Below are 22,953 nucleotides of genomic sequence, written 5' to 3'. Positions count from 1 at the left end.
TATATATATATATATATATATATATATATATATATATATATAGTAACAGTTATTGGTGAGCAAGTTTGTCATATGGAAGCGCTCCTCTTTACTTTATTCGAGGGTGGTGTTTAGCGTTGACGTTTCAGGCCAGTTCCCCATGCGAAGCCTATATACTTGTCCATTCTTGACGTCTTGAGTCGTGTACAGTGATGACCTCGGATGAACTTGACACATTATTATCGATCGAAAATTCTTGAAGTGAAACAAATTGTTTTCTTGGAAAATCTTTTGATATTCAGGCAGGAGTGTTTTTCAGGAATATATTCGAAAATAAAAGTATCATACAAGAAAAATGTATATTGAAAATTTCTAAGAGACAGACCATGGGATTTTATTAGTCTGGTAACACGACTGTTGGGCAAGTGTGTAGTGCCGATGAGTAGATGACGCGAACATGCTATCGATAAATGTCCATGACAGCCACCACTTTTGACACCCTTCATCAATGATAATATGAAGAATAGTAAGAAAACCCTTCATGGGAATTGATCAATAATTCTTTCATATAATTTTTGTGGTTAATTAAGTGACTATCTTTTCATTTCCAATTTTTGCCAAATGCATTACGTGACGTAGACATAACGCGCTATTGGTTTCATCCTACTTCATGATTGAAACCCCAAGTTTTATTTCATTTCCTTCATATTAAGAGGCCGCGGGACTAAAAAAAAACTACCAAAATGCGGGGAAAACTTTGCTCCGTGAATTGTCACTCAAAACACAATCAAAAAATATGAAACATACCTCAAAAAAATTGTTATTTTTATATTCACCGGGTGAAACGAGATGGGAATGATCTGAGTCTTGTAAATATCTTAAAACAATTAATTAAAATCCCAAGTGATTGACAGCTCTGGAGGAGTCGCCATCTTGCCTTAGAGTGCATATGGCGCCACCTCCCACCTGGTGCTGCTGTCAATCATTTGGGATTTTAATTAATTGCTTTAAAATATTTACAAAACTCAGATCATTCCCATCTCGTTTCACCCGGTGAAAATAAAAATAACAATTTTTTTGAGGTATTTTTCATATTTTTTGATTGTGTTTTGAGTGAAAATTCATGGAGCAAAGTTTTCCCCGCATTTTGGTAGTTTTTTTTTAGTCCCGCGGCCTCTTAATGCAATGAATATATTTCGTGAGAATGATTAATTCGATGAATTAAAAACCCCAATTCGAAAAATCCATTGTATCACTCGGCTGTAGAATATCACATAGTTTTTAAAGCCGTTAAGTTTTGTCCCACAACAAAAAAAGAACATTTTTCAAAAAAAAAAGATATATGCTCTCTCAGAATGTTGATCAAATACCGTTCTCAGTTTATGGTTCTTTTTTCAACAATATGTCCCCCATCGTCGCGATAATATAATTCAACTCCAGTTTTAGATCGAAATGCTTCCTTGGTGAATTTTGGCCGAGAATAATATTCGATCATTATAGATTGCATAAAATTGAATGATTCTGCGTTGACACTGCTGAAACTATGAGCATTGCCCCCACTTCGGTTAATTAGTGTTTGGGTATAATGGTTTGTGGTAATAATATGTTCGCCACATATCTATATATCAGGATTGAGGGAGGGAAATCTCGAATAGCAATGTATTCTTATGTTCCAACAATGCTATGTTGAAAAAAAACACCGAAAGTGAAATCTTTCATTGCACTGTTGTCATGTAACTTTTAGAAACTGGAGCTGGTATTGAGAGAACTGAGAATGCTGAAAATTATTCAATTTGCTGGCTTCAACCATTTTTTTTCTATCAATTAATCAAAATCACAATTTTTCAAAGTCCTCATCGTTACAAAGGGATAGTAACTTGTTATAAGGTTTGGGGGGTGGGGGAGGGATTGAAAAAGATTAGGGGAGGTGTTTAGAGAGATGGACGTGTAAAAAAAAACTTCGAATTTGAAGTCAATCAATCCATGTTCAAATTTTCGATTCTGCAGACTGTAACCAGTCGGTGAGCACGTATCACGAGACAGGAAAAATTTCGCGGAAATTAGGAGCAGTAGTTGACGGGGGAGGGGGGGGGGAGATTCCGACAAACATTCAATTTTTCTATTGTATATTTTCTCGAATAATTCAATGAAAGTTACAGTCTCTTATTGCGTGAATCGTAGAAAGAGGGTGGGCAATTATGACATTAAGGAAGAAAAAATTAGACGCACTATTCACAATAATCATTTCAAAAAAATTAATCCCTTAATGTTGCAATATTTAATTAATTGATTGGAAAAAAAGGTTATTGCAACACAGGGAATCATTGTTTTTCAGAATTCAGTTTTTCCAGCCCTTTAAATATTAGTCTAAATTTTACGAACTGTTCCTTCTTCATAACACTTTCTCAATCTTTGCCCTCTCATGAAAAGCTCGCATAGATACCTTTGAGGCTAATGTGTATGGCATACTAATCGGTCGAAGCGGAGCCTATGCAATTGCTTTCAGGATAGTTTCAACATAACAGATATATTGAGAGTATGTATTTTTCCAGCAGGTCAATTACTGTTATTTATAAGGAAAATTCCATCAAATATCCGGTTTTGAAATTTCCGATCTTCATTCTTTTTCTCTCATTCCATGAGATGCCTAAAAAGAATTATATATTCGCCAAATGTGAGCTTCTCCGCTCATCATTTGACTGAAATATAAATAATGGTCTTTTCGAGGAAATGGCAATTTTTAGACTTTTTCATCGAAGATGGAATGCATTGGGAAACATGGAATGAATTGGGACACATGAGAGAAAATGGAAAATACAATTTTTATCGAAAAAAAGCTCTGTTTTTTTATGTACATATTGATTTCACGGTTTAACAACATCTTTCTAACGAAAAGGTCTCCGAACTATTTCAAATTTTCATTTCACCGCTTTTCACAATTTTTTTCCAATTTTTTTTTTGTCAAAACATATCGGAAATTTCATGCGGAATATATACTTTCACGCTACTCAGAATTTATCCGGTTCCTTAACGGAAATCATTAAAAAACTGGTAATTTAAATCATTGCAGTCATTTGTTTTGGAAAGCGTAAGTCATAAATTACACATCCATTTTTTAGTAAACCATGTAACGTTGTATTTGAGCCGTTTTATCTTGTTCGTGTTTTATCTTTTATCGTTCTATATTGAGCTTCGATCATATTGATATGTGTTATATTTGAATGAAAATTTAAATTTAAATATGCATATCCATTCAAATTAAAAAATTCATATGTATTTAAATATAAATTTAAATAAACATTCAAATGTATATGTACATGCATATGTTTATGTAAATATAGCAGAGAACGAGGCAAAGTGGAACGGCGGGACAAAGTGGAATCAAATGAAAAAATGTATAAATAGCATAATTCAAGCTTTTCTTTTAAAAATTGGGGAACACGGTATAAAATTTGAAAGTTTTCGGATGCTTTTTTTACTGAGAAGATGTTGAAGAAACGAAAATTCATGATGTTCATCGTAAAGATGGGTTTTTTCTTGACTCTAAACTATATTTTCCTTTTGTTTTTCATGTATCTCAATGTGGCATATTTTCGATCAAAAAGAATAAAAATTGCGATTCTATGGAAAATGCCATCATTCATATCTCAGTCAAATGGTGAGCAGGGAAGTTGAAATTTGGTGAACGTTTCTCTTTTCAGGTATCTAATGAAATGAGAAAAAAAAATTAGGCTCGAAAATCATATGTATGTCCTCTGCATGAAAAAGGCCCACTTAATCGAGTTAAAAATGTAAATTTCCTACAACTGTCAAGATATTTGACATATCTAGTAGTAAAAAGTATATTGATTCAATTTTCTTTGAATTTAGAGTCAAATTAAGAGAATGTCTAAAGTTTTATATTATTATCTTCATTCTTCAATAGATTTCACTATGTCTGAGATGAAATACGCTTTAGTAAAGAAATGTCAGACAGGAGTCTACACAATTGTTCCAATAGAGCTGATTCTCAATTTTAAAATTCCTTGGGAAGAGAATCAAATTAGCCACTTGGTGAATCAGGAAGAAGTAATAATTCTATCTGTAAAAGGTACGAGAATAATATGATTCAAAATGTTATTATATTCGGTAGTTCTCCATACGTTGAATTTTCGTTTCCAAATTTTCAGCATCTCGAGAAGAAATTAACAAAGACGAGATCAATCGAGAAAATGTAAGACCATATATAATGACAAATTATTCCATATCACTAATCATTAATATCGAAATCTCTCATCAAGTTGATATGCTTTTCGGATGTATCAAGTGGGTGTATCTTCAAGCGGTCATATGATATAATGAATATAAATTTTTTCTACAAAATTTTTTAGTTCGATATTGGATGTTTCACTTTTTTCGACAATTTTGCTCAATTTCATATCTATAATCATAGTTACTTTCTACGTGCGGCACAGACAGATGTATAATTCTTCCAATAGTCATTCCACTGATCATATATAGATCATGCGTTTCATTCTGACTGAATTTATTTTGGCAAATGTAGAAACATGTATAGATTGATTGCGCGTGTCATATGTATATCGTTTAATGTATCATGAACGCGGAGTGACATTGTTGATATTTTAACTTGCTTTCGAACCCTTTCTAAAAGTTAATTCTGAATTCAATCGATCCCGTAACTTTCGCTACTGCGTAAACCGGAAATTGTCTTCTAGTCAAATAGTTGACCGGTTTTATTCATTTCCCCAGACGACAATTGAACTACTTAATATCGGGTAAGTTGCAGGATTTCAGGTTGCGTCTTAAGCATCAGATTCTAATTGACCTTCCATTAAGAATCACAATGGGGAAAGGGGGGGAGGGGTGATAAATGTGAGGCGAATAGAAACAAAAACATTCAATTCCTAAGGTTTTTTTGTAATTATGAAACTGAAGGCTTAAGATTATTCATTGATAGAATCGTATAGTAGTTTTTGAGATTTCGTTTTGGGCGTTGGCTTTCATCGCACATATTACATATTATTCATCGTTCATCTGAATATCCTCCAGACAATCTGATCGTTTTGTTGTCGTAGGAAAGAGCAAGAGCCCTAAATATCCAGGTACCCAAGGAACAGAAGAAAATCAGGAAACGATTTTTATTGTCCCCCCAGAAAAAAGGATTAGTATCAAAGAGCACACAACAACGTTGGGCAAAATGTAGGAAATATAGGGTCAATTCGGTAACAGGTGAGAAGCGAGTGGTAGATGGCAAGAAAAAAATTGTACCTACTTATCGATTGTTTTTGTAGCAAAGGAAATCCAATCTAGTGATACTAGCTGTAGTGATCCAAGTGAAAAGATGGACGAATCATCTACTCCTTCAACTACATCGCATAGTCCTATCAACGATGATAGATGGCATGAAAATGAAGTTCATGAGCAAAGAGATAGTTCGCGTAATGATGCGATCATTAATGACGACCGTGATGATGATAGTGATGAAACAGAGGAAGAGCTTGAAGTATTCTCAAGTACCTATGAACAAAGTTCTAGTGATACTTCTTCTCTCAGTAGTGACAGTGATAGTAATTCTGATCCGTCGGCCGATGAGGAGACAATGTTTCATTTCAATACAGATTCAGTACAGGGAGATAGGCTGATGTTTCCAGCATCACATTTGAAGGTTTCAGATGTGCTCCTCATGATTATGACTTTGTCAGTGAAAACAAATTTTACGAGAGACGATCAAGAGGATCTAGTAGAGTTCGTGAAAGTACTTGCTGGTCCAGAATTCCAATTTTGGAAGGCCTCAAATTATCATTCATCTAAAATATATAATCCTCCTCGAAGTAAAATGACAGTTCATTTCTTTTGTGAGAATTGTGGGGAAGTATTAACCTACAAGCCAATGAATGAGAGAATAAAGACGGGGGAAATACTGAAGTGTACAAAATGCCAACTGCAAACAAAACGCGCACAAAATAGTCCTTATCAATTTACGATGATTGATGTGTCATACCAATTGAAGTTGCTATTGAATGATGAAACTGTACAAGAACATTTGATAAAATTCACGGAGACTGCAGGGTCGATCAGAAGAGGGAATAATACGTGATGTATTTGATGGGGAACTATTCAGAACTGCTCAAAATCATGTACCTGGAACGCTTACGTATAATATAAATACCGATGGTGCTCCTCTATTCAAGAGTTCCACCCGAGGATTTTGGCCGTTGCAATTGCATCTTAATGAATTATCTCCGAAGATTCGATTTCAACATCTCATTTTGGGCGGATTATTTCTCACGAGTAAAGATCCAAAAGCAGAATTCATGAATTTATACATCTCGACATTCTTCAAACAAAATCGGCATTTGATGACTGTTCAAAATCGGCATTTGATGGGATAAAGTTCACTCGACACTCTACTGATGATGAGTATAGACTCAAACTCAGTCCCTTATTAGCCCCGATGGACTCTGTGGCTAGACCGGTAGCTCAAAATCGGCTCCAATTCAATGGCCACTACGGCTGTAGCTGGTGCTATGATCCTGGAGTTTATTATGAAAAATCAATGAGATATCTATTGAGCGGAGAAGCTGCAGAACTCAGAACTCATGCATCGCATGTAGCAGATGTGAAAGTCGCATGTAAAACTGGAAGGATTATACGGGGGGTTAAAGGACCAACAGCTTTCAGCAATTTGAAGCATTTAGATCTTGTATGGAGTTTCCCGCCCGAATACATGCATGGAATTCTCTTAGGTACTGTAAAATCATTGTGGAGTATGTGGACAAATCCGACGTGTAGAGGATATTTGAATACAACTGATCGTCAAACAATTGAACAGCGCCGATTGAAGATCAAACGACCCCACGAAATACATCGTCTACCAAGACCACTGAAAGATGGTCCCAAATAGAAAGCTACCGAATGGAAGTCTTGGTTGTTACACGATAGTATACCTTGTTTAGAGGGGATCCTCGAAGACGAATGTTTCCGGTCATATTTATTATTAGTGAAGAGTATTGCTGCGTTATTAACAACAAGTATAAGTGAGATCGAAATTCAACTATGTGAAATTCAATTACTGCAGTTTTTTGCAGATTGTCAGCGACTCTATGGAAAGGGATTCATGAAATTTAATTTACCTTTATTGTTACATTTGTGAGTTTCAGTAAGAAAATGCGGCCCTTCGTGGACACATTCAACATTTCCATTCGAAAATGGTATCTTTCGTTTCAAGCAGGAGGTACTATCACCTAACGGTGTTGCACATCAAATCGCCAACAAATACATGAAGAAGCAGGTGATCCGATTGAACATTCCGCATAATACCGAATCTAATATTTGCCATGATTATTGTATGAATTTATGGAACCAAAAATTACTGAAGAATGCTATAATAACCAACAATGATGTGACTTTAATTGGATCCATTAGAATTGCAAATTTGGTTGCTGAGAATTTCGAGTGCAATGAACAATCCGTGACATTGTACTCTCGATCGACCTATAATGGGATTGTGCTACGCAGTATCAACTATACCAGACCAAGGAGGACAGATGATACAGTGATTCAATTACAGAATGATAAAGTTCTAAAAATTCACAACTTTATTTACACAAATCGCACTTGTTATATTCATGGACGCGAAGTATCTGTAAAACCTTACAACTACAATGGAGTCACTGGGGGGGGGGGGAGCTGCTACAAATGTGTTCAAGTACCTAAAACGCTTCCTACATTTTCTTTCATTATTGGTAGCATGTGAAAACTTTTTTTCATGCTTTTCATTTTGTTCCGTACTTGTTCACTTCTATACATGGGTTAATTTTTCATAAGATCATTTCAACCATTTCTAATCATTTGGAACGACAATGCATAATCAAAGCATGATAATGATCATTGCTTTTCTCCTACAATACCTGATAAACTATTTTGGGAGTATGGTGATACTTATTTGATACAAGCTCGTACGCTCGCGAATTGTTCATCGACAGATCGAATTTTTCATAAACAGAAAGCTTCATCAACAATAATTACCGTTAATGGTGCCATAACAAGCATCCGAAAGGATTTGAAAAAACTACGGAAGCGTAACATTGCACTTCAGCAACTTATTGAGGAAAAACTGGCGTTGTTGAGCGACAATTGGAATGAATTGACAAGTAAGGATCATTCGAAACTAGTGAATAATCCTTAATGATTTTCTCGGTATTTGTTTGTTACGTATGACTTACTTACAGATACACCAGTTCAAGATCCTCGTGATGGAATCAGACGATTTGGGATGCCACCTCAACGTGGTTTTTGCAGGAAGAATTCTAATAATGTAAGTTTTTGCATTCAGATCTGAACGAAAAACATGATAAATATAAATTTTACTCAATTACAAATGATGAAATGTTGGTTTCGGGATGTATCGTTCTCATATAATCAATCATTTTGGTCTTTGACATTCATTCTTATAGGAAGACATCATCCATTTGGGACAGAATATATGATTATCGAAAGAGACTTATAACAGAGTAAGATGTGAGGCTCGTTCCTGTAGCCCATTTATTAAGAATTTAAGCTTAGCCATCTTTGGAGAGGAAATGAGGACAAAGAGTGTGACCGGTCGGAAAGATCCACGTACAGGTCAGACGAAAGAAGCCCTTCCCCCGAAGGAAATGATTGCCATCAGAGGTATAATGAATATTAAATACTCCCGTAAAAAATATAATGACTGAAGTGCGATCAAGTGATGGATGACTCATATTTGGGGCAAGCGGGGAAAAATGAGACTACGTTGTACTAAAGTTAACTCCGAGGTCATTTCCGAGGTTCAATTCCGTTATTTTTATTAAGTTGGTGAAGGTCATGAAATATTGAGAAAATAATAAAAATAGTAATTAATAATAATATGAATTTATTTTCAATTCGCGATGTTTCTCGGTTTATTCACATTTCGCGAATTGACAATATATGGATAATTGTTATTCTTTTTCCTCTACTAACTGGACTACGTTTTATGTGGATGTTCCAATTCTATTTTGCTTTACTCTCCCCCTCTATGGACACAAAAATGATCAAGAATAATATAAATGTCAAATTATCAATTTGCAGATATCTACTATGTTCATTTAAAAAATGACAGACAATGGAGTGACGAGAAGAAAATTCAAGAGGAATTGGGGAAAATCCCACGTTATGTGGCGGAGAAGATTAAGGACATGAACAAGCCTCCTCGACGGAGGAGAAATGTACCAGAATAAGATACTGAAACGACGAGTAAATCATAGAGTACAACTTTATGGAGAGTTGACAAGGAGAAAAAGGAATATAAAATAATCATTATTTCATACGTACTTGCGAAAAGAGTAACTCGAACAACATCACTGATTGTATCAATATCAGCGCTAGAGCGTGAGTGATTGGTAAGTCGTTTTTTATGTCGTTCTTCACTTTAAGCGACTACAAAAAGTCGTATCTGTAATAAGTGACTGCTGATTTCTGCTTGAGACCTGAAGTGTATTTGGTCATCTATCACTATTTCACGTTTTAAAAATGTCTCCTCCGACGGTCTTTTTTACTAAAACGCAAGAGTTTCTCCCTCGAGATTGGGGAAGAATAGCTTCACTGTTATGTCAAAACTTGTGAAATTGTTAGAGTAGCACTTTTTATGTATAAATACACACAAAATGTCTTTGAAGTGGTCTCGATTTTTTCTGAATTGCTCTCGACTATCAATTGCTGGTGATTATAAAATCACTAGGGACTGTGTAATATTTTTCGACATTTGAAATTTCAAAATGATGGTTTTCGTTTTTGTTGTTATAAATTTGAATAGTATCTCTAGTAGTTCATGTTCTAACAATTATGTAATTACGGCGTATTTTCGATTGATTCTCCCTAGTAACTACGATTCTTAGTGCAAAAAAAGGTTTGAAAGATATGATTTCCACTGATTCCTATCCGGTATTTGAACAGATGATTGTTGCAATTCCATTAAATTGGAAGTGATATATTGAGATATTGAGTCTTTTAATTGCTATACGCAGATGGCCTCTTCAGTAGTAAGTATTTCAGGGCATTTCCATTGAAACCTGTGTACTTATACTATTGCGCTTTATTTCCGATTGATTGCCCCCGGGCACTACCGTCATTAAAGCAGATAAGGTTTTAATGATGATTTTCATTGATTCTTATAACGCCTACAATTCAATATCCCTCCATCCATCAGAAGGTATTGCCGGGCATCACCATTGAAAACGCTTCGTTTACATCCTTGTGCTTTATTTCCGGTTGAGTATCCGCAGGTATACCATCATAAATTACAAATATGGTTTCAATGATGAGTTCCATTGATTCCTATTTAACATTTGAGAAAATAATTGCGCTCTTCTCACCCGGTAGGAATTGAGATATCACCCTATTTAATCTTATAATTTCCATACTCAAATGGCTTACGTTTATCAGTCAGTATTGAAGATTCTTTTCCTTCAATACCTATTACTCACCGCGCCCGTTCTATCACCAGAGAAATTATAGGTTCCAATGTATCCAGCTACTACTTTCCTATTTAAACCAGCCTGCCCCAACTGTTATGAGAAATAATCGGGAATTTTGGGGGCACAGACAATAATACACCCATTTCCTGATTAGCTCTTATTTATTACATGAAGAATTAAAGATTTATTTCCACCAAAGATATAGTTTATATCCTCCCTTCGCACTTGAATGATTTTGCGTTGGTCGCATAAAAATGAAAAAAGTAACGTCGATTTCTATCAATTCCTATTGAGTAGTAAAGGCAATAATTACTGTAATCCCATTCGATAGGAATTCATACGTTAACCCATTGAATCTCACAATTTTTTTAACATACTGATTCATTAAATCTCACCATATACGTGTACTCGAATGGCTAGTAAGTATTTAGAGATAGTCCCCTTAATACCATTTCCACCTATCCGTTATCCTTAATTTCCGATTAATTGTCCCTAGATGATATTATCATAATTGCAATAAAAGGTTTGAATGACGATCTCCATTAATTACTATTCGATAGTGAGCGGATCATTAATCTAATTACACTTGATAGGAATCAATAGATTGATCCATTAAATCTTTCAATTCCTTTATAGACAAATGGCGGCCGTTAATCAATCAGTATTTTAGAGCATTCCCATTAATATCACTTGGCGTGTACAATTGTATCTTATTTCCGATTGACTGCCCTCGCATAATATCCTTTACAAAAACGAAGGAGCTCTCAAGGAAGAATTCCATTAATTCTCATTTCTTACTCGAGTAGATTAATTGACCTCATTCTCATCTATAGGAATTAGTATATTGACCCATTCTATCCTATAATTTCCATGCTTGAATGGCCTGTGTTTATCAGTAAGTATTTAAAATTATTTCTCTTCATTACCTTTTCACCTTTTTATCACCAGAAGAATGATGGGTTTTAATGAATTAACCACTAACTTCTTATTCAATCCAGAATGTGCAAGTCCTTATAAGAGGAAATCGGAAACTATGGGGAATAGTCAAAAGCACACCCATTTTCCGATTTCCTCTTATTTTTTTAATAGGAATTTAAGAATTGTTATCACCAGGGCATTGAAACTGTAAGATTAGAGTGTTATAAATTTTGGCTCCCCAGCCGGGTATCGAACCCGGGTCGCTCACGTGCCAATCCCATACTCCAATCACACAGCCACGGCCGTCGGTAGGCAGATTTAATTATTTTGTTCAAAATAAATAAGGAATCATTTTTACATCCTGTAACATTTTTTCTTTTTAATTCAATTGAACTAATTTATTTTTCACAAGATAGAACATCTTTCCACTCAACAATCGAAGCAGGACAAACAGTTTTACTCCAGATTTATTATTTCCACCAATTTTTAATTATGCATTCAAGATTTTATGATTTAATTTGTTTCTTCTATTAAATTTTTTCGTTGATTTTCTGCGAGGATTATATTATTTTTAGAGATAGAGTGATTTCCTTTCAGAAACAGTCGTAGAAACTATTTACTTGAAAAGTTTTCATAAAAACATCTGTTAACCCAATTTAGAGCATCCTTTTCCACGAAATTGAAAACATTTTCTGATATCATTCGAAAAAAATACATATTTTGTTTTTAATTTCAACTATCCACGGATACTTAATTCTTTATCACACAATTTTCGATGCCTAGAAATTCCCAGTTTTCGAACATAAACTATAACCTCAAACAATTATCAAACAAACTATCTTTATCTCCGAGATCCAGATATAGATATGACAAGAAGAATTGGAATTTCCGGTCAAAGAAAAAATGGATGAAACAGAGTTGATTTTTCGTTTCACTCTAATAAATGATTTTAAATGAAACGTTTCCTGGAATTCTTCATAAACACATCATAACCCACATTTGAATGCACTGTTGGCAACACCTCACGTTGCGACGTTGAATGTGGAGCTCAGTTGGATCGGCGCTGCCAACGTCGAAAACAAAATCTCACTTTATAACGTGAATCGTGAGTATGGGAATATCAACGCGTTGCTATGTCCGTCACTTCTTCATTTGTAGTCCAAATAATCCAACAGTTGCAGCATTGAAAAGCTTATGGGCGATTTATATAGTGTAATTAAGGACAGTTTTTCGATTTGTCTTCCCGTTCTCATAATATTAAATGTGGATCATTGCGCGTCTCCGTTTTCCGTGACATCCTTTTAGAGGTGATAACTCAATAACTGAGAGATAAAACTAAAAATAAATAGACAAAATATACGTATTTTTAGACGAGGGACATTTTTTGTTGGAAGCTTTTTCGCCTAACTCGGACCGTTTCTGCGAAATCGCGTTATAAACAAGTAAATTGTTATAAAAGAATAAAAATAGCTACATTTCACAGAAACGGTGAACATATTCGTTTTCAGGGACTCCAAAAACATAAAGTCCAATGAGCAAATCCAATGGATCTAAAAGTGTATACGGGATTTTTCATAGCGTATGGACTAAAAGTAAATCATCGATGTGAAAGGAATCCTGCACATTAGTTTGCGGGTAGGTTGTGAACGTCCTTCTTGAATTCTGGGCATTCTCTCCAAGAAGCAGGGACCTGCAACGCGTTTCTGTTTCCGTTTCGTTCCTAAGGTAACAAACGAAACTAAATTGTAACGTTACTCCAGGAACGAAAGTTGAGTAATGTTACCGCCAGGAACGAAATTCAGGACAGAAAATTAAGTAACGTTACCGCCAGAAACGAAATTAAGGAACGAAAGTTGAGTAACGTTACCGCTAGGAAGGAAATTCAGAACCGAAAATTGAGTAACATTTTCGACAGGAACGAAATCTTGGAATGAAAATTGAGTAACGTTACTGCCAGGAACGAAACCCTAGAACGAAAGTCCTGTAATGTTACTGCTTGGAACGAAATACCGGAACGAAAGTCTCGTAATGTTACCACTTGAAACACAAGTGCGTAACAAAAGGGAAATAAACCGCTGCTCGGGCCAAAATAGTGACATTAAAATTTGAAAATTGAGTTCATTCATAACTTATGGTTTTATTTCGAATGGCAAAATGACTCTCGCGGATCGGGAATTTTTCCGAAAGAATCGAATTGATATGAAAACAAGCAGGGGTTCGAGACTTTTTGGTAGAAGTCATCTGGCTGTTTCTTTATGTGTTATAACTCGGTTTCTTTTTTTCATTTCTACCAATTCCATTGGTAGTAAACTTCCGAATGGATCTATACCAATTCTTAAAAAAAAAACAAGGATTTTAATGAAAAGACAGAAAAAGGGGAATATCTCGAACACTTTGTATGAACGGGTATATATGTTTTAATTAATCTAGGTAGAGGACATCAAGATGAATATTTTGAAAAAAAGTGGAATCGGTTGCGAAGTTTTAAAGATACTAAGCAAGACGTGCGCCTCGCGCGCGCTAGTTAGGCTGCGTGGTTCTGACACTGCATTCGACACTAAAGAATTGATACGAATATTTGTATCTGTTCTTCAATCTGGAATTCTTGAGTCAAATTCTTGATTGCATCGACTGATCGAACTCACTTGACAACTGCACCAATAAGAAACTACATAAAAATTGCAATGATCCCAGCGAATGGAACCAATGTAATGTCTATACACAGAAAAATTCCTGATTCAAATCGAATATTAAGCCCTTAATCGAACCGATTAAGATTTAATTAAATCAAGAATCATAACAAGTAGATTTCATTAATTTGGATTGAGAAATATCCAAACAAATCATAGTGATTTTTATTTCAATAGAAATATCAGTTTTCGTCTAAAACTTTCATAAGTCTGCGAAAAATGGCTGAAATAAAGTGGTTAATCTCTCAATTTGGAGGTTATTCAATGAGCTTCAGGTCGGATATAGAATTTCTATGAGTTATTCTACGAGAAAGACACCAGCTCGGGACAAAACACTGAAATAACAACTTTCCAATTTGTGACTTACAAAATCTGACACATACACCATATAGCATACAACCCGCATCGTCACAATTGGAAGGACGAAAAATGCCCTTTAAGGATGACCTATTAATTTCCCCGCTGATTCGACTCAAAACGCTGGAAACATCCATCGCAATTTAAATTTTCGAATAACCCATGAAGGAATCAATGTTTGCCAAAAAATTTCATGAGTCTGCGAAAAATGAGCTCCACAACTGATATGCGATTTCTACTGATAATCAAGTTAGAAAATAATAATTCAGGACAAAACGATGAGAAAATGTGAAATTTTCAGTTTGTGACATGCCAAATTCGAAACATAATTACCTATAACAATGGATCAAGTGGACGGAATGAAGAAAAATCATACGTAATTTTGAAGATGTCATTGAGATCTTCAAATTAGTGTGAAATAAATCTACATTGGCCAAGTACAAAGGTCCAAAAATGAATGAAAAGTTCGAATTTTGGGGTGTGACATGAGCTTCGAAACAGCAACAATCTCCAATAACTTCATGAAAATTCAATCAAATCGTATTCTATACATCACAATTTGAAGAACCAATTATATCCTTCAAGATGATACGTTGACTTCCCCACTTATTCAAGTCAAAGAGATTAAGTTAAGTTAGACGTGAAAAAACAATTTTCTTGCAATAAAAGAAAAAAAATTAAGAAAAATAACAATTTTCTGCCTATAAGTTCCATAGTGAGAATGACAAATGATCAGAATCCATTATTTCCCTTATGAATTTGAGTATAAAATATATATGGTTTATCAAAAAGGGAGAACGGAATTAGCATGAAAACCCGAAAAAGGACCAGCGTCACGATTACGGATTGTCCGTAATCTTACGGATGAAATATCTCCGTAGATTCGGACAGAAACCGAGAAAGTTTCGTCATTCAGAGGAAGAAATTGGCACTTTTCAAAATGTTTATAACAATTCATCTAGTGAATCGAATGGATAATATAAAGTGTCAATATGAAGATCTCGATGAAACCTTCAAGTTGACATGTGACGTATTCTCTCTAGTCATATCTGAACCCTAGATAAACGGTAAAAACTGAAATTTGTTACGTGTGACATAACATAAAGAATGGAAACAATGTGTAATAATGGAAATGAATTCCATTGGATCAGGATTGTCATGCATTATGTCGAAGAACGATAAATATTCTTTGGGGTGGTATATGAATTGTTTAACTGGCTCGACCGATAGTTGCAGAAAAAACCGATCCAGCCTGAATTTACAGTAAAATCGTAATATTTCATTTTCTGGATAGGACCTTTCATAAGTTAATGACCATTGAAGATAATTGAATAAATCAGGGGTCGATTCGTAGGCGTTTGATATATTTTCACCTAGGTATGGGATGTCTCCACATATTCCAATAGAAACCAAGCAAATCTTGCTATTTAGGAGGAAAAACACGGAATTTTCAAAATGTGACGTGCTAAAGTCGCTACATTATCGCTTATAACAATTGAGTCAGGTGATGGAGCAGATAATATAGGGTATCAATTTGAAGACCTCGATGAGACCTTCAAATTGACGGATGATAAATCCCCGTTGGTCAAGTCTAAGGCCTCGATAAATGGTAAAAACTGTCATTTTTAAGGTGTGACATAACGTGAAAAATGGAAATAATCTGCAATAACTCAATGAAAATTGGAGTGAATGACATTTATCATACACCATTTTGAAGAATATAAAATGCTCTTCAAAACTATGTATGGATATTCCCATTCAGTCCACATAAAAGTACCAAAATCGCCAACCGAAATGAATTTTTAGAGTAAACCATAAAAATTCAATTTTCGTGTAAAAACTCAAAAGTCGATGAACAATGGAAATAATTGAATAAATCAAGGATCAATTCTAAGACAATTTGATATATTTTGACCTAAGAATGAGATATCTTCCTAGATTCCAACACAAACCAAGCAAATCTTGCTATTTAAGAGGAAAAATACGGAATTTTCAAAGTGTGACATGCTAAAATCGCTACATTATCGCATATAACAATTGATTTAGGTGATGGGGCAGATAATATAGGGAATCAGTTTGAAGATCTCGATGAGACCTTCAAATGGACATATGATCAATTCCCGTTGGTCAAGTCTAAGGCTTCGATAAATAGTAAAAACTGTCATTTTTGAGGTGTGACATAACGGAAAAAATGGAAATAATCTTCAATAACTCAATGAAAATTGGATTAAATGATATCTATCATACATCATTTTGAAGAACATAAAATGCGCTTCAAAATGGTGGATGAATATTCCCGTCTAGTTCACTTGGAAGTTCTGTAAACCCCAACCAAACTCAATTTTTAGGGTCAACCATAACAATTCAATTTTTTGCCTAAAAACCCTCATAAGTGAATGAAAAATGAAGATAATTGAGTAAATCAGAAGTCAATTCCTGGGTAATTCAATATATTTTCACATAATTATGATATATCTTCACAGATTCCAATTCAAACCGAGTGAATTTGGCCATTCAAAGGAAACACCTGGAGATTTTTAAAACGTGACATGCTAAAATCGCTACATTATCGCTTACAACAATTAACCTAGGTGATGGGGTAGATAATTTAGTGAATAATTAGATAATTAGATAATTTAGATAATATATGAATTTGGAGATCTCGATGAGACCTTCAAAGTANCAATTTGTGACATGCGAAATTCGGCATATAATCCCCCATAACAATTGATCAAGTAGATAGAATGAGAAAAAAGGCGCCGTTCTAAAGATCTCGCTGAGATCTTCAAAATGGTGTATGATAAAGCCTCATTAGTCAAGCCCAAAGGTCCGATAATCGATAAAAAGGGTGAATTTTATGGTGCAACATGTCGTTCAAAAGAGAAACAATGCTCAATAACTTCATGAAAATTCAACCAAAATCGTATTTAATACATCACCATTTAAGGGAGGAATAATGCTCTTCCAGGTGATATAGCGATATTTTGTTGATTTGACTCGAAAGGATGGGAAAATCCAGTCAAATTTGAGTTTTTGAATAAACATGAAAAAATCAATTTTTGCTGAAAAAACCCTTNATAAATCCCCGTTGGTCAAGTCTAAGGCCTCGATAAATAGTAAAAACTGTAATTTTTGAGGTATGACATAACGGAAAAAATGGAAACAATCTGCAATAACTCAATGAAAATTGAAGCAAATGATATTTGTCACACATCATTTTGAAGCGCATAAAATGCCCTTCAAAATGAAGTATGAATATTCCCGTCTAGTCTACTTAGAAGTACCAAAAAATCCATCCAAAGTTAATTTTTCAAGTAAACCATAAAAATTCATTTTTTTGCCTAAAACTCTTGTAAGTCAATGAAAAAGGGTCGGATTTGGACGAATCAGGTGTCAATTTGGAGCTTATTTAATAAACTTTCGAATAAGTATACCACGTTTATGCTACATCGAAGAGGAAGCCGCGAATTGACGCAAAAACCAATGGGTAACCCTCGGTTACGGACACGGATTTTTCTATAGGGGATTTTTTCCTGTTGGACACATAATCACCCATAACAATTGATTGAATGGATAGAATGACAAGAAGGGGGCGTCATTTTGAAGAACTCGTTGAGATCTTCCAAACGGTGCATGATAAAACTTCATTTGTTATGCCCAAAGGTCCGATAATCGATGAAAACAGCGAATTTTAGGGTGTGACATGACGAGGGAAACAATTTCCAATAACTTCATGAAAATTTAGCTAAATCGCATTCAATACATCACAATTTGAAGAATAAATAATGTCCTGCCAGATGATCTATCAAAATTTTGATTACTTTGATTCGTAAGAACGGAAAAATCCAGTCAAAGTTGATTTTTCGAATAAACCATAAAAAAATCAATTTCTGCCAAAAACTCTCATAACTCGGTGAAAAATGGGCGGAATTGAACAATTCACCTCTTAATTTCAAGGTGATTTGATAACCTCCCCAACCGATATGAGAGTTTAAATAATGATGGAGCCAAAGAACAATAATTCAGGAGGAAACACTAAAAAAATAGCAAATTTTCAATTTGTGACATGCGAAATTCGGCATATAATCCCCCATAACAATTGATCAAGTAGATAGAATGAGAAAAAAGGCGCCGTTCTAAAGATCTCGCTGAGATCTTCAAAATGGTGTATGATAAAGCCTCATTAGTCAAGCCCAAAGGTCCGATAATCGATAAAAAGGGTGAATTTTATGGTGCAACATGTCGTTCAAAAGAGAAACAATGCTCAATAACTTCATGAAAATTCAACCAAAATCGTATTTAATACATCACCATTTAAGGGAGGAATAATGCTCTTCCAGGTGATATAGCGATATTTTGTTGATTTGACTCGAAAGGATGGGAAAATCCAGTCAAATTTGAGTTTTTGAATAAACATGAAAAAATCAATTTTTGCTGAAAAAACCCTTATAACTCTGTGAAAAATGGTTGAAATTGAACGATTCACCTCTCAATTTGAAGATTATTTAATCACCTTCACACACAATATAATATTTCAACCAGTAATTGAACCAGAGAACTGTAAATCAGGACAAAACATTGGCAAAATAGCAAATTTTAAATTTGTGACATGTGAAATTCGACACATAATCACCCATAACTATTCATCAAGTGGATAGAATGAAAAAATGAGGAGCCATTTTAAAGATCTCAACGAGATCTTTATCTTCTTGATGTATAATAAAGCCACATTAGTCGAGTCCAAAGTTCCGAAATCGATGAAAAGACCGAATTTTAGAGTGTCACATTACGTTCAGAAGAAAAACAATGTTCAATAACTTCATGAAAACCAAATCGTATCCAATTTGAAGAACGAATGATACGCTTAAAAATGTTATATCGTTTTTTTTTTATTTGACTTAAAAAGACAGAAAAATCCAGCCGAAGTTGCCTTTTCAAGTAAAACACGAAAATTTCTGCCTAAATAGTGTCATAACTTAATGAAAAATAATCAGAATCAAATGATTCACATGTCAATTTGAAGCTTATTTAATAAGCTTTCGAATTGATATAAAGTATATAGGGTTCATCAAACAGTGAGAACGGAATTAGCGTGAAAACCCGCAAAAGAACCAGCGTCACGGTCACGGATTTTTCTATAGGGGATTCAACATAGATTTTCAGAAAAAGTTGAATATCTCCGAAACTACTGGTGTGATTGAGTCCGTCTTCAATACGAACCTTTGTTATCATGACAGGAAGATTTTATCTAGATTTTAAGTTGATATCTCAATTTTTGCACACGTTAGCGCGCGTACAAGGATTTTAATGAAAAAACAGGAAAAGGGGAATATCTCGAACACTTTGTATGAACAGGTATAGATGTTTTGATTGATCTAGGTAGAGGACATCAAGACGAATATTTTGAAAAAAAAGTGGAATCGGTTGCGAAGTTTCAAAGATATTCAACATAATACAGTTTCAGAAAAAGTTGAATATTTCCGAAAATACTGGTGCGATTGAGCCCATCTTCAATACGAACCTTTATTATCACAGGAGGAAGATTATTTCCGAATTTTAAATTGATATCTCGATTTTTGCACACGTTAGCGCGTCTACAAGGATTTTAATGAAAAAACAGAAAACGGGAAATATCTCAAAAACTTTGTATGGACGGGTATATATGTTTTTGTTGATTTAGGTAGAGGACATCGAGACGAATATTTTGAAAAAAAATCTAAATTGGTCCAATAATTTTAAAGATATTCGTGAAAAACGATTTAAAAACGACTCGCTTTATCTCAAAAACTACTTGACCGATTGGGCTGAAATTGTGCACAGCGTTAGTCCTCATTAAGACCTATAATCTGACAAAATTTCAAAGTTTTTTAACTTATTTTAGCCACTTAATTACTCAATTTTCTAAAAATTGACGGTCGGGAAAGTGGCGGTGGACATATTAACATACAGACATGGTCGCCAAACTTCGTATTTTTACGTTTCAGACCATTCTGCATCATTTCCAATGAAAATTAGAGAAAGTGAAAATCGGACGATTATAAAGCTTCCTTCTGTCGGATAGGAGTTCTACCCCTGCTTGTTTTTGCTTCCAAATGGAAGCATTGTTTTTGGTCGATTTTTCGATTTTCTAATTTTGATTACAAATGGTCTAGAATGTTATGAAACGTGAAAAAATGACGTTTTTAGAGTCATATCTGTATGTATGTATGTGTAGATTTGGGTTTTTGATGATTAATTTTTAGAAAATTCAACATAAATGAGGTTAAATTTTTAGATACAAATTTAAAATTGTTTTCCATGGTAGCTATGAGCGAACTCTACTTTGGTGCGTTGTTTCAGCCCGATCGGTCCAGTATTTCCTGACATATAACAACTTGTGTAAATTTCGTTTTTTCTCAATATCCCAACAACTGTATCGATCTCAATTTTTTTCTCAAAATAGTCTCGATGGCCTCTATCTGGATTAATCATATCATAACAGCGGTCTTGGCACACCCTTACCGATTCATACAAAGCTTGCAGATATTGGTGTTTTTCCGTTTTTTCATTATAAATTTTGTGCGCACGATAACTGAAGAAAACATGGAGATAGTGACTTGAAATTTGGTATGCTTCTAGCTTTTATAATATAAAAAGATCACATTTTGGATGGCCGCAATCAGCCAAGCGGTTCTGGAGATATACAAGTTTTTGTATAAATTTATTTCTTCAAATATCTCATGAATTCCTCAACGAATTTCAAGTTTTTTTCAAAATACTCGTCTTGGCGGCCACTATCTAGATCAATCAAAATATGTATTACCGTTCATACAAAGTTTCCGAGATATTCCCGTTTTTCTTTTTTTTTTTCATTCTTTTGCGTACGATAACTTTAGACAAAAAGAAGATATCAAGTTGAAATTTGGTATGATTATATCACTCATAATATTAAAGGTCCGTATTTTGAATGGGCGCAATCGGCTCAGTGGTTTGGAAGATATTAATTTTTTTGTATAAATCCGTTTTATCAAAAGGTTAAATAGAAAATTATTTTTAATAAAATGATTTTATGCGTGGTAGTAAACATTGATGGTTTCTCATTCGATTTTCTTCTCATTTTTTATGAAGAAAATGAATTGTTTGAAGACACTTTCGAAAAATTGCCCAATATATCTAAAATCTTTGAAAAAATTTTAAAAAAGTTATATGTCAGGAACTATTGGACCGATCGGGATAAAACAACGCACCAAAGTCATACATACAAATATGACCCTTAGGACATCATTCCTTCACGTTTCATGAAATTCTTGACCATTTGCAATCAAAATTAGAAAAACGAAAATTCGACCAAAAAAAAATCTGCTTTGTGCAAATTTTGTAAGAAAATGAGATATTAGTCGAAAATCATAGAGATAAACACTAATACCAGATTTAGAAAATTATTAATAGGCCCACTCATCAAGCGATCTCGAATCCAGCTATCTAATCTCTAATTTTCAGGGTTAAATTTCTTCAATTTCAAGTGTTAGATAATAATTTCCACATAGAAATAGAATTAATGTTTTTGCGTATGTATGCCTGTCTTAGGAACAGGGAAGTGGTACGGATCCATTCGGAAGCTTACTACCAATGGAATTGGTAGAAATGAAAGAAAGAAAAAGACTAATAAGACAAAAGTAACGCCTTCTGCCCAATAGGCTCGAACCCCTGCTTGTTTCCACATTATTTTTTATTTGTGATTATTTCAAGGAATTTCAACAAAAAATGTGCCAAGAGAATTACAATGCATTTCGTATGAAAAAATGAAAATCGGTTTAAGGCCCGGTTGGATGGATTTTTGTCCGACATGTCCCTAGAAAACTCCCCAGAAAATTGTCCAAAAAAAGCATTTTTCGACGCCACTAATTACAACCGTATGGTTACACTAAAACTATGATTTTTGTTTGAAAAAACAGATAATTTATTGCCCCTTAACGGAAATTGTGTCTTGAAGGGGGGAAATAGGTTTTTATATTTTTAATATTGAATAGAAAATAACACAAAATAAACACCACCATCTCGCCTAGTCACACCACACTAGCGTGACACCCTGTCAATATGGCGACGTAAATATCCATAATTATAAATACTTATTCCAATTTTCACACACACTAGACACTCTCGAGAACCAATTATCATTAAAAGAACTATTTTTGAGTATTTTTCGCGAGTTGTTCCGAAGGGATTAGACGCCGCTAACTCCCACAATCCGTGACGTCGTAATTGAGGCGATCAGCGGTCGCCATACTGTCTCTCTCAGTTATAGTGACTGTGTCAGATGGCGCCACTGAAACCTCCGAATCTCGGCGTACGGAAATGCGAATTGTCGAGCGGATAGCTCAGGAGTGTAATACAATGAGGGCCCACGGGTACCAAGCATTCCTGCATCTCACTCCCACTCGTGGAAATGGAACAACACTCCGTATTCCACCACCCTACAACCGCCACAAGAACAACAACAACAACAATAATAATAATAATAATAATAATAATAATAATAATAATAATTTAAT

General features: G+C 34.5%; 1 protein-coding gene and 1 long non-coding RNA gene across 2 annotated transcripts in view; both read left to right on the top strand.

Moving 5' to 3' along the window:
* LOC107042511 (DNA repair endonuclease XPF-like) overlaps positions 1–22,953 on the top strand; it is a 143,019-nt gene that overhangs the window by 55,245 nt on the left and 64,821 nt on the right. The gene's annotated exons all lie outside the window — the stretch shown is intronic.
* LOC107042512 lies at positions 7,999–9,366 on the top strand. Its single transcript, XR_001461173.1, has 4 exons — positions 7,999–8,132; positions 8,211–8,296; positions 8,436–8,652; positions 9,073–9,366. It is a non-coding gene; the product is annotated as an uncharacterized LOC107042512 (long non-coding RNA).

This window comes from Diachasma alloeum, unplaced genomic scaffold (assembly GCF_001412515.2).
Source record: "Diachasma alloeum isolate Michigan unplaced genomic scaffold, Dall2.0 Dall_scaffold_00483, whole genome shotgun sequence".
Classification (NCBI taxonomy): Eukaryota; Metazoa; Arthropoda; class Insecta; order Hymenoptera; family Braconidae; genus Diachasma; species Diachasma alloeum.
The sequence above is the reverse complement of the archived record's forward strand: the minus strand, read 5'-3'. Positions and strand labels throughout refer to the sequence as shown.